Source organism: Rutidosis leptorrhynchoides, chromosome 11 (genome assembly GCF_046630445.1).
Source record: "Rutidosis leptorrhynchoides isolate AG116_Rl617_1_P2 chromosome 11, CSIRO_AGI_Rlap_v1, whole genome shotgun sequence".
Lineage (NCBI taxonomy): Eukaryota > Viridiplantae > Streptophyta > Magnoliopsida > Asterales > Asteraceae > Rutidosis > Rutidosis leptorrhynchoides.
In genome coordinates, this window is record NC_092343.1 from 106,663,185 (window position 1) to 106,677,795 (window position 14,611).

At 34.0% G+C, this 14,611-nt stretch overlaps 1 pseudogene; it reads left to right on the forward strand.

Moving 5' to 3' along the window:
* Positions 1-14,611, forward strand: part of LOC139877341 (uncharacterized) — a 98,147-nt pseudogene that overhangs the window by 58,261 nt on the left and 25,275 nt on the right.

The following is a 14,611-nucleotide window of genomic DNA, read 5'->3' on the forward strand; positions in this document are numbered from 1 at the left end:
GTATGGGATGTGTATTGAAATATGAAATCTTGTGGTCTATTGTTACGATTTGATATATATAGGTTAAACCTATAACTCACCAATATTTTTGTTGACGTTTAAAGCATGTTTATTCTCAGGTGAATACTAAGAGCTTCCGCTGTTGCATACTAAAATAAGGACAAGATTTGGAGTCCATGTTTGTATGATATTGTGTAAAAACTGCATTCAAGAAACTGATTTCGATGTAACATATTTGTATTGTAAACCATTATGTAATGGTCGTGTGTAAACAGGATATTTTAGATTATCATTATTTGATAATCTACGTAAAGCTTTTTAAACCTTTATTTTTGAAATAAAGGTTATGGTTTGTTTTAAAAATGAATGCAGTCTTTGAAAAACGTCTCATATAGAGGTCAAAACCTCGCAACGAAATCAATTAATATGGAACGTTTTTAATCAATAAGAACGGGACATTTCATTGGAGATGAGATATAGGTACTTTATCTTTGCCAATTTCTACACCGCAATAAAGATTATTCGATACTGCTGATTTAGTAAGAAAATTAAGCCCCTCCGCCGCAATGATGAAGAGAAAAGGTGATAGGGGATCACCTTGTCTCACGCCCCTCCCAAGATTGAAATCTTTTGTAGGTGTGCCATTGACGAGTACCGAAATAGAAGCCGATTTCAAACACGAGGCAATCCACCCTCTCCACTTTATACCAAATCCCATGAGCCCCATCATATCGTCTAGAAATTCCCAACTAAGACTGTCAAATGCTTTCTCGAAGTCAAACTTGAACAACATACTTTTAATCCATTTGGCTTTTAAGAATGTATAAGATTCGTTTGCTATAAGAGCACCATCCATAATATTTCTACCTCTTATAAAAGCGCTTTGCTCGAAGCCAATAAGGTTTGGGATGACCTTTCGAATCCTTAATGATAGCAATTTCGCAATTATCTTGTAGTAGCTCCCTATCAAACTAATGGGCCGATACTCATTTAGACTCACCGGGTCCGTCTTCTTAGGTATAAGCGTGATGAAGGATGCATTGCATCCATTCGAAATATCTCCTGTTCTCCAAAACCAATTAACAGCTTCAACTAGTTCTTCACGAATAATATCCCAAAATTTTTTGAAGAAGCGCATATTAAATCCGTCCGGTCCCGGAGCTTTATTATTTGCGCATTCATTGATGGCTCCCCATATTTCTTCTTCCGAAAAAACTACTTCCAATTTTTTACTCTCGTCTTCTGACAACCGAAAAGTAGTCTCAGCTAGATGAAAGTCACCTGCTTGCTGTACTGTTCGCGTACACAGCCCCTCAAGCCCAATATGCCCATTACATGCACTTCTGTCCAAAATCCCTCCAGCGACAGCAGGCCCTTCAGGCCCATTAGGCCCACACAAAACTGATGAAGTCGCAAGTCTTGGCCTGCCCACAGAGTTCTTGGAGAAAAGGTCACGAAAATGAGAGAAGATGATTTCTTTAACTTCACCCGGATCCTCTTTCCACACTCCATCAACCAAAATACCGCAAAAATTAGATTTGTTGTACCTTCTACGAATTGAAGCATGAAAAAATTTGGAGTTTTCGTCCCCATCAATTACCCATTTAACAAGCGCCTTTTGTTTTAACATTCCGGTTTTGATATTTTCTTTTTCAATCCAACGCCGTCTACAATCTAAACATGACGCTCGCTCCAAGTCACTAAGAGATTGATGTTCTGCCTTTAACTCCCAATCCATTGCCTCTTTCTTAAGATCATTTATCTCCAAATCAAGCCCACCGAATTTGGATTTGCTCCATGATTTTAATGCCACTTTCACATTCTTAAGCCTATCTCTAAACACGCAATCCTTCCTATTCCCCCGACTAGTTTGATTCCAAGCTTCACAAATTATTTCATCCACATCAAGACAATTAAACCACTCATCGAATATCTTAAAAGGTTTCGGGCCATAGTCAAGCATTCTATCCCTTAGAATCAAAGGACAATGGTCCGATAAATTTTGATCTAGCGCAATAACCGAGAGGTCCTCCCAAAGACTAATAAAACCATCCGTTACCAAGAATCTATCAAGTTTGCTAAACTTAACGCCATCATCGCTAACTCTAGTGTACTTCCTTCCGCTAATAGGTATTTCTATCAAATTATATCTATTAATGAACTCATTGAATTTCTCGGCCCGACCTTGATGAAATTGGGAGTTTAAGCGATCCGAGCTAATTCTAACCTCATTGAAATCCCCGCAAAATAACCAATTGAGTGAATCATTATTATCTAGAATTCTTCCAAGTAAAATTCGCAACCCATAGACGTTAACAATTGTAGATTCCTCACCGGACTTCTTCCATTTTCCTCTAATAGCCAAGAAAAATTCGCAACCCAAGAAACAATTCACTTCAAATGCACTTTTATCCCAAATCACTAATAACCCACCCGATTTACCCTCCGCCTCCTTTTGACAAAACCCACAATTCGAATCCCCCCACAACATTTGCACCCATTGACTCGACACGTTCTTACACTTGGTTTCTTGTAAAACCGCAATACAAGGCCTTTCCTTGATGCAAAGACTACGAACCCACCCAAATTTCCCTTTCACCTTCAACCCTCGAACATTCAATGATAAAACCTTCATTTAAAAATAAAGACAAACGACAAAAGCAAACATGACTTACTGAGATATTGAGGTGGACCACCTCAATCCAATTTTTTCGCCATACTTTCTTACTTCCCCACTATCTAGCGACCTACAATTGTTCTCATCCCGATTAGAGTTCTTAATTCCCTGATCTGCTCCCTTAATTCTTCTTTTCCTTTTATTTCCACATGTTCTGCAATTGGCCGAAATACCACGTTTTGAATCAGCTTTCGATCTGTTGTGCCACCTCATTATCCTAGTAGATGCCCTGCAATTTGTCATCGCCATCAAGTAACATTCGCTACAGAAAGATATGTCAGACGAAGCCCTGCGTGTCGATTTTGATTTTGAGGCCATTATCTTCTCTCGATTGTCTTTTGTTGTGTTATCAGCCGTACATCTATTTTCGGCATTCAGCCCTTTCTCTATTGTGAAATCTGGATTAGTGGATCCATCAGGCTCAGTTCTAATACCTTCATCATTGGGCTTATTAAAATTTTGCCCCATTGGGCCTTCATCCGATCCAATACTAGATGAGTCACAATTTGGAGTTAATTTATCCACTTTACTTGTGTGACCGTTTTGCAAATTACTTTTTCCTGGCGATTGATATTTTACCTCGCATGCGTTGCCACTTTTGTTGGAAAAAGGGTTACACAAATCATTACAGTTGGCGTTGGAATACACATAATTCTCTAAAGTATCTTTGACCACCTCGTCATTAATTATTTTTTCATTGTTCCCCATATTCCCAGACTCTTCATCTCTTACATGATCTGATTGAAATTTAGCCGGAATATTCGAACCGTCTGGGAGGTCATCATCGGACATATTATGTTCCACACCCTTATCGTCACTTTCGGATACATGACTATCATCTTCATCTTCCTTTTCTTCACTATCACACTCATCAGACTCAGATTTATCTGATTCGAATGAATCCTCAGAAACGTTCCTATTATCATGAGTGTTGCATTTACAGGAGTCAATCACATCGATTTTGATTTCTTCATTAACATTGATAAAATAACACTTGGACCGATATTTTAATTTTAAAGACTCTTTCACCACCTCCGGATTATTGAGTTTCACGCACACCCTTGCGTTTAATAAGGATTGATTGCCTTCAAACTTACAATTCTCTAACAGGTATACCACTCCGAACCACTCAGCGATTGACGAGAAAGTTTTTTCAGACCAGCAAGGCGGTGGAACGATAGCCATGCCATTCTTCCTTCTGGCCACATCGACAGATTCCACAAACAAGATTTATGTACCCACTTGTTAAGTGGATGACCCTCATCAAGAACCCCTTTAGCTACTTCAAACGATGAGAACACCAACATAATATCCAACCCACCTAGGCGTTTAGCTTCTACATTATTGAACCCTTCTGCAATTAGAATCATCTCAATGTTACCAAGAATTTCATGATTTTTTGCTTCACATACGATAGCCTTCTTGAGCAAGTCATTGTTGCATAGAGAAGAATCATCCTCGACCTGAACCACTTTCTCCTTCTTCCCCATCTTTTCACAGTCGTCCTCACAGCCTCTTCTTCTATCGTTTAGAATATCTCTTAGATCTTTGTGTTTCTGACCTAGGACATCCGAGAAGGAACGTCCATCGCTAAATCTGTTTGCATCGAAATCACCCTTGCCCTTTTGACCATTAGCCTGACCGGAACGATTCAATGGTAGAAAATCTTCATTCTTCTTTGGAGCTCTATCTGTTGCATTAAAGATTCTGATTTCTGACCCATCAAATTTGATTGTCTCCAATGATTTTAGGAGCTTGTAGGAATCGGATACCTCTGCGAATCTCACAAAGGCGAACTTCATACCGTTATGGAGTCGCTTCTTCGGGACGAACACATCCCTAACGAACCCAAACTGTTTGAAAAGTTTCCAAAAATCCACAACCTTCGAATCCTCAGGAAAGTTAAAAAACATGTACGATGTCAACCGATTTCGATTCAACCACCCGTTCTTGTTGCCGTGATAGTTGCTGTTGTATCTTCCACGAACTCCACCCATGCCTGCCTTAGCCGTGCAATTCACTCTCTCTCTCTCTCTCTCTCTAGTTTTTTTCTCTCACACACTCTCTCTCCCATTATTTTTTAAAGTGACCTTTTTTTCTTCTTGCAAATTCGATTATCTGATACACTTGTGATTTTCTCTCGTTGAGTAGACTTCATAAAAGTTCTATCAAAATTCTCAGAAATTTACTTTTTTGACAATTATCAGATATTGCGTTTCGTTATCCTTAAATGTTAATTTTGTGGTTAATGAGATACTGTAAGGTTTTGTGTGGAAGGCAATTGAAGATGATTTTCTGTTTATTATATATTTTAAATCAAAGTTGTATACTAAATGTGTTTTGAACCGTGAAATATTTTGCTGGTCCAGTTATATTATCGAATAACTAGAGCTGATATGTTATTTTTTATGTATAATATGTTCCTACAACTTATTAACCTGTTGAACCGTTTTTTGCATTTGATTTTAGGCTTACATTGAAAAGGATGATAATAGGAAGCTTAAACAGAAGCAGCGCGAGAGAATGCAACCGAAAATGGGAAAGATGGATATTGATTATCAGGTTTTGTTACTTAAACTTTGTCGAGATCAATAAATATTAACTATTTTATATCGTGGGTTTTTACTGTTGTCATAATTTTTTGTGCAGGTACTTCATGACGCGTTTTTCAAATACCAGACTAAGCCAAAATTGACATCACATGGTGACTTGTATTATGAAGGGAAAGAATTTGAGGTAATATGCAGCCAACTTATGTTTTATTCTAATAATATATCTGAGTGGTCTATTTTTATATTTTTTTTATATTTTTTTATATATTTTTTATTTGGATCATCACATATTTACATTGTAAATTATACAGGTAAAGATTAGGGAGATGAAGCCAGGAACATTGTGTTGGAAATTTAATGTAATTGAAGGATTTAATCTACACTTGTAAATGGGTTAGGAGGTACGGAGTGTACACCCATTAAGTGATAGATTACCCGGACCCGAAAGTGGTTTTCCATTATCACAAATTTGAGTGATTACGGAAGTATTATTCCTGCACTAGGTGAAACATCTCCATCGTGGAAATAAAACAAACAACTTTATGAAAAAGGATTTAATCGATTTCCTTGATTTGGTTGTTGGAAATAAAACAAACAACTTTATGAAAAGGATTTGTTTTAGATTTGAAAAGGAAATTGAATTTTATGAAAAGGATTTAATCGATTTCCTTGATTTGTTGTTGGAAATAAAACAAACAACTTTATGAAAAAGATTTGTTTTAGATTTGAAAAGGAAATTGAATTTTATGAAAAGGATTTAATCGATTTCCTTGATTTGGTTGTTGGAAATAAAACAAAACTTTATGAAAAGGATTTGTTTTAGATTTGAAAAGGAAATTAGTTAGTGAAACATCTCCATCGTGGAATAATACTTGTTTTTGGGTGCCTCTAAATAAGGACTATCATTCATGAGAAAAAATAGATACAAAAACACCTTAATACTCTTATGCAAAAGAGTTCTTGTTTACTGCCAATAACAAGAACTAATCTCTGTCTTATCCCAAAGTGATATTCGTGTAACCCAGGCAATAAGGGTCGAATAATTACTTTCGGAAAGTGATACCACGATTCAGTGATTTATCCGGCTATCGATTATTTTACCCTACACGAAATTTCAATAAAACCTCCAACAATCGAAAGTAATTATTCGTTATAATCGATGGCGGCTACGATGAAACACATGACGGCGAATTTCTCTAAACTTGATAAGTTTGAGGGAATTGATTTTAGGAGATGGCAAAAGAAGATGCACTTCTTTCTGAGCAGCATGAGTGTGGTGTACGTACTCAGCACACCAATTCCTTAAGATCATGGTGATGATGCCACTGTTGAACAAATTCGGAAAAGGTTCAAGTGGGAGAACGATGACTACATCGCTAGAGGTTTAATCCTCAATGGTATGGCTGATTCCCTTTTTGATATTTACCTAAATGTTGAATCTGCTAAAGAACTATGGGACTGTTTAGAAACCAAGTATATGTCTGAGGATGTTTCTAGTAAAAAGTTCCTTGTGAGTAATTTTAATAATTACAAGATGGTCGATTCTAGACCGGTCTTGGAACAATACAATGAGCTCATTCGTATACTTGGTCAATTCACTCAACATAAGATGAACATGGATGAGTCTATTCAAGTCTCAAGCATAATTGATAAACTACCTCCATCTTGGAAAAAATTTAAACATTCTTTGAAACATAAGAAGGAGGAGTTAACTCTTGTTGAGTTGGGTAGTCATCTGCGTATTGAGGAATCCCTCAGGTTGCAGGATAATGACAAGCCAAAGAGCAATGAAGTTGCTGGTACGTCTGTTGTCAATATGGTGGAACATAAAAAGTTCACTAGTAATAATGACAAAAAGGGAAAACGTAAACATCAAGGTAATAACAAAGTTGATCCTAATAAGAAGTCTAAATTAACTTGTTGGAAGTGTGGTAAATCTGGACACTTGAAGAGGGATTGCAAGGTTATTTTTGGCACTAACAATGCTAAGGGATCTAGCACAAATGGTTCGGGCAATGGTTCGAACAACCAAGCCCCGAAAGGTCAGAATATATTTAATAATTCAATTGAGAATTATTATGTTTCGTATATATCTGAGATTTGTTTTGTGCAGGATGATGATGTTGCGTGGTGGGTTGACTCTGGAGCTACTATTCATGTATGTAAGGATAGATGTTGGTTCAAGACTTACGAGTCGGTGACTGATGGATCAATTCTTCATATGGGAAATGAGTCAACAGCCTCTATTCATGGACGTGGTCGTGTGGATTTAAGTTTTAGTTCTGGAAAGATTGTTTCTTTGTTTAATGTTTTGCATGTACCACAAATTAAGAAAAATTTGGTTTCAAGTAGTATGTTGAATAATTGTGGTTACAAGCAAGTTATTGAATCTGACAAGTTTGTTTTATCTAAAAATGGTTTATTTGTTGGATTTGGTTATTTGAGTAATGGAATGTTTAGACTAAACATTGAACATGTAAGTGTTGATATTGCTTGTATGTCTACTACTAGCATAAATAATTCTATTCTTTGGCATGCTAGACTAGGACATGTACACTTTAAAAGAATGCAAGATATGTCTAAAGATGGATTAATACCGGCCTTTGATATGAACAATGAAAAGTGTAAAACGTGTATGTTGACAAAGATCACTAAGAAACCTTTTCAAAATATACATCGTGATACTGAGATTTTGGAATTAATACATAGTGATTTATGTGATTTGCATGTAACTCCTACTTTAGGGAACAAGAAATATTTTGTGACTTTTATTGATGATGCTTCTAGGTTTTGCTATGTTTATTTGTTACATACTAAGAATGAAGCATTAGATAAATTTAAAATATTTAAAACTGAAGTAGAATTACAACAAAAGGCATTGATTAAAAGACTTAGAACGGATAGGGGAGGTGAATACATTGACCAATTGTATTTCCAATTCGTTGGTATTATCCATGAGACCACAGCTCCTTATACTCCACAACAAAATGGTATATCTGAGAGGAAGAATAGGGTCCTCAAAGAGATGGTTAATTCCATGTTATCCTATTCGAGTTTAAGTAAGGGATTTTGGGGAGAAGCTATATTAACAGCTTGTTATTTGCTTAATAGAGTTCCTAACAAAAGGAACAAGATTACACCTTATGAACTTTGGAATAAAAGAAAACCTAACTTGAACTATCTTCGGGTATGGGGTTGTAGGGCTGTTGTAAGACTGCCTGATCCCAATAAGAAAAGTTTGGGTGAAAGAGGTATAGATTGCATATTTATTAGATATGTTGAACATTCCAAGGCGTATAGCTTCTATGTTATAGAGCCTAATGAGTTTGTCTCAATTAATTCTGTGATTGAATCAAGGGATGCAATCTTTGATGAAAATTGATTTTCATCTATACCTAGACCAAAGGATATGATTCCAAGTAACAATGGAATCAATAAGGATTGTAATGATGAAGTCTCTGAAAAGGCTGTTGATCAGTCACTTGAGATTCGAAAAAGCAAAAGAAAAGGGAAACCTAAATCATTTGGACCTGATTTTCAGTTATACTTAATTGAAGGTTCTAGGGATGATGTTTCTACCCAATATTCGTATTGTTTCAATGTTGATGATGATCCTAAAACATATGATGAAGCAATGAGGTCTCAGGATGTTGCATTCTGGAAAGAGGCAATTAATGATGAGATGGATTCTATCATGGGCAATAACACTTGGGTGTTAGCTGATCTACCTCCTGGTTGTAAACCTTTGGGTTGCAAATGGATCTTCAAAAAGAAGATGAAGGTAGATGGAACTATTGATGTCACGACCCGGAAAATTCTGACTAATTTTGAACCAAACTCTCGATACGATTTAATATTCTTGACACGATAAGAGAAGTCTGTTAGATTGAGTCTCAAAAAGTTTGAACTGTTTCCTATATTCATTTAACCTTCGACCATTCCCGACGATTCACGAACAACTATTTGTAAATAGATACATATATATATATATATATATATATATATATATATATATATATATATATATATATATATATATATATATATATATATAAATATGTATATAAATATTATTTGTAAATATATAAAATTATATTAAATCTATTTGATTAAAATTGTATAACATATAGTTATGTGGTAACCTTGTTATTTAAAAAATTAATTATATATATATATAGAGAGAAAATAGAAATATGAATGATTTTGAGCTTAAATAGTAAACGTCTGTAACACTCGGTTGACATCTCGTTAGTGTTCATATAGATATAATACGTATGTATGAGAATTTAAAAATAAAATTTGAACTGTAAATCTATTACAAATATTTTAGATTTGTTAAAAAAAATATTTTTACCTTTTTAAGTTAAATATTAGTACTCCGTACGTATAAATCGGGACAGAAAATAAATAATTTTTGAACCTTTTTGATCAGGTTTCAAACAGGTAATGAGTGAAATAACTAAATATGTTTAACCTAAAAATTTAGAATTTTTAGGAACACTTTTTATTCCGTAACTGTTTAGCAATGGACACGATATAGTCATTCGGGAAAAAAAAAATGTCGGCACAAAAAAATCAAAATCTTAATTATATGTTCACACGTTTTTAATTATATTATAATATAATTATTATTATATTATTATTATTTACTGTATTTGTAAGATTATATATGTTAAGAATCTATTTATCTATCAAACTGTGTTTGTTATATTCCATCCACCTAAACTTTGATATATATAAACACACAATACTACCATTTAATTGCATCTAGAGTTCTACAAACTTACTCTTACATATGAAAACTGTAACCGTTGATCACCTTCGTCTTCTCCACCTCTATCCGCCATCATCCAGTCGCCAACAATCTCCACCATTATGAAGCACCACCCCACATACTTCTTTAGTTCTATTTCTTTTCGCCACCTTTAACCACAAATGAGCAACCACCTACAATTGTTTTCTTGATTCTTTCGAACACCACAACCACCTTGATCACAACCTTCACCCTTAAACCACCAAACCCACTTTCTGTTTTTGATGATTACCTTCGTTATAAACACACTGTTGCTGCATATGTTTTATTGTTGTTGTAAACCGTCGCAAACCACCGTCTCTCTCTCTCATCTCCCACTATCCCTCTCTTTTCTTCTGTTTTCGATCAACAACCACAAACCCACGACTGCTGCTGCATATTTTGTATCCTCTAAACTATGAACAAATAAATTAAACCGTAGAATTGCTACAGCAACGAGGGTACAAATAGAGGTTGAAGACGATGAATAGTACTTGTATATGATCGTGATGATGATGGTAACATGATACAGAAATGATACTATGATAATAAGCTATGATGGTGATATCGTGATGATTATCATAATCGATGATGGTTATGATATATGGTGATGACGCTGATAAACACATGATGATGATGATCTTATGATGATATAGTAGGATGAGCATGATAACGATCAATATTGATTGATGAAACGATTATGATTTGTTCGAAGAAGAGATTGAAACCGAAATTTTTTTTATTTATCTTTCTTTGTCGACTTCTTTTATTAACTGGATGCCAAAACGAATTTTGCACATTGGGCTGTTAGATAATCGATGTTGGGCCGAGAACTTGTCATTTTCAGTTGGGCCGGATCTTGAACAATTGGGTCGTGAACTTTGAATTAGATATTGGGTCGGAATATTTAGATGACGGGTTAAATATTGTTGGACAAGGAGATATAACAGGAAAAACTAATATGGAAGAATGGTTAAGGGTTGTGTTGGTAAACAGGAGATCTGTAGTGACCCGAACTTTTCCATGTTTATATATATTAATTGAGATTGATATTTACATGATTAAATGTTTCCAACATGTTAAGCAATCAAATTTGTTAAGACTTGATTAATTGAAATATGTTTCATATAGACAATTTACCACCCAAGTTAACCGGTGATTCACGAACATTAAAACTTGTAAAAACTATATGATGACATATATATGGATATATATATAGTTAACATGATACTATGATAAGTAAACATATCATTAAGTATATTAACAATGAACTACATATGTAAAAACAATACTACTAAATTAATGATTTTTAAACGAGACATATATGTAACGATTATCGTTGTGAAGACATTTAATGTATATATATCATATTAAGAGATATTCATACATGATAATATCATGATAATATAATAATTTAAAATCTCATTTGATATTATAAACATTGGGTTAACAACATTTAACAAGATCGTTAACCTAAAGGTTTCAAAACAACACTTACATGTAACGACTAACGATGACTTAACGACTCAGTTAAAATGTATATACATGTAGTGTTTTAATATGTATTTATACACTTTTGAAAGACTTCAATAAACTTATCAAAATACTTCTACTTAACAAAAATGCTTACAATTACATCCTCGTTCAGTTTCATCAACAATTCTACTCGTATGCACCCGTATTCGTACTCGTACAATACACAGCTTTTAGATGTATGTACTATTGGTATATACACTCCAATGATCAGCTCTTAGCAGCCCATGTGAGTCACCTAACACATTTGGGAACCATAATTTGGCAACTAGCATGAAATATCTCATAAAATTACAAAAATATGAGTAATCATTCATGACTTATTTACATGAAAACAAAATTACATATCCTTTATATCTAATCCATACACCAATGACCAAAAACACCTACAAACACTTTAATTCTTCAATTTTCTTCATCTAATTGATCTCTCTCAAGTTCTATCTTCAAGTTCTAAGTGTTCTTCATATATTCTACAAGTTCTAGTTACATAAAATCAAGAATACTTTCAAGTTTGCTAGCTCACTTCCAATCTTGTAAGGTGATCATCCAACCTCAAGAAATCTTTGTTTCTTATAGTAGGTTATCATTCTAATATAAGGTAATAATCATATTCAAACTTTGGTTCAATTTCTATAACTATAACAATCTTATTTCAAGTGATGATCTTACTTGAACTTGTTTTCGTGTCATGATTCTGCTTCAAGAACTTCGAGCCATCCAAGGATCCGTTGAAGCTAGATCCATTTTTCTCTTTTCCAGTAGATTTATCCAAGGAACTTAAGGTAGTAATGATGTTCATAACATCATTCAATTCATACATATAAAGCTATCTTATTCGAAGGTTTAAACTTGTAATCACTAGAACATAGTTTAGTTAATTCTAAACTTGTTCGCAAATAAAAGTTAATCCTTCTAACTTGACTTTTAAAATCAACTAAACACATGTTCTATATCTATATGATATGCTAACTTAATGATTTAAAACCTGGAAACACGAAAAACACCGTAAAACCGGATTTACGCCGTCGTAGTAACACCGCGGGCTGTTTTGGGTTAGTTAATTAAAAACTATAATAAACTTTGATTTAAAAGTTGTTATTCTTAGAAAATTATTTTTATTATGAACATGAAACTATATCCAAAAATTATGGTTAAACTCAAAGTGGAAGTATGTTTTCTAAAATGGTCATCTAGACGTCGTTCTTTCGACTGAAATGACTACCTTTACAAAAATGACTTGTAACTTATTTTTCCGACTATAAACCTATACTTTTTCTGTTTAGATTCATAAAATAGAGTTCAATATGAAACCATAGCAATTTGATTCACTCAAAACGGATTTAAAATGAAGAAGTTATGGGTAAAACAAGATTGGATAATTTTTCTCATTTTAGCTACGTGAAAATTGGTAACAAATCTATTCCAACCATAACTTAATCAACTTGTATTGTATATTATGTAATCTTGAGATACCATAGACACGTATACAATGTTTCGACCTATCATGTCGACACATCTATATATATTTCGGAACAACCATAGACACTCTATATGTGAATGTTGGAGTTAGCTATACAGGGTTGAGGTTGATTCCAAAATATATATAGTTTGAGTTGTGATCAATACTGAGATACGTATACACTGGGTCGTGGATTGATTTAAGATAATATTTATCGATTTATTTCTGTACATCTAACTGTGGACAACTAGTTGTAGGTTACTAACGAGGACAGCTGACTTAATAAACTTAAAACATCAAAATATATTAAAAGTGTTGTAAATATATTTTGAACATACTTTGATATATATGTATATATTGTTATAGGTTCGTGAATCAACCAGTGGCCAAGTCTTACTTCCCGACGAAGTAAAAATTTGTGAAAGTGAGTTATAGTCCCACTTTTAAAATCTAATATTTTTGGGATGAGAATACATGCAGGTTTTATAAATGATTTACAAAATAGACACAAGTACGTGAAACTACATTCTATGGTTGAATTATCGAAATCAAATATGCCCCTTTTTATTAAGTCTGGTAATCTAAGAATTAGGGAACAGACACCCTAATTGACGCGAATCCTAAAGATAGATCTATTGGGCCTAACAAACCCCATCCAAAGTACCGGATGCTTTAGTACTTCGAAATTTATATCATATCCGAAGGGTGTCCCGGAATGATGGGGATATTCTTATATATGCATCTTGTTAATGTCGGTTACCAGGTGTTCACCATATGAATGATTTTTATCTCTATGTATGGGATGTGTATTGAAATATGAAATCTTGTGGTCTATTATTATGATTTGATATATATAGGTTAAACCTATAACTCACCAACATTTTTGTTGACATTTTAAGCATGTTTATTCTCAGGTGATTATTGAGAGCTTCCGCTGTCGCATACTTAGATAAGGACGAGATTTGGGGTCCATGCTTGTATGATATTGTGTAAAAACTGCATTCAAGAAACTTATTTTGTTGTAACATATTTGTATTGTAAACCATTATGTAATGGTCGTGTGTAAACAGGATGTTTTAGATTATCATTATTTGATAATCTACGTAAAGCTTTTTAAACCTTTATTGATGAAATAAAGGTTATGGTTTGTTTTAAAATGAATGCAGTCTTTGAAAAACATCTCATATAGAGGTCAAAACCTCGCAACGAAATCAATTAATATGGAACGTTTTTAATCAATAAGAACGGGACATTTCAGTTGGTATCCGAGCGTTGGTCTTAGAGAACCAGAAAATTTGCATTAGTGTGTCTTATCGAGTTTGTTAGGATGCATTAGTGAGTCTGGACTTCGACCGTGTTTTCTTTAAAAATGATTGCTTAACATTTTTGTTGGAAACTATATATTATTAACATGTATATATTATGTGATATATTAATCTCTTAACATGTTTGATATTGTGTGATAGATGTATACCTCTAGCACAAATCCCATTGACTCACCTAATAATAATGAAGAGTCGAATATATATTGGACTGATTCACAAGTTCCCGAAGAAGAACCGGAAGAAGAATCAGAACCGGAAGAAGAATCAGAA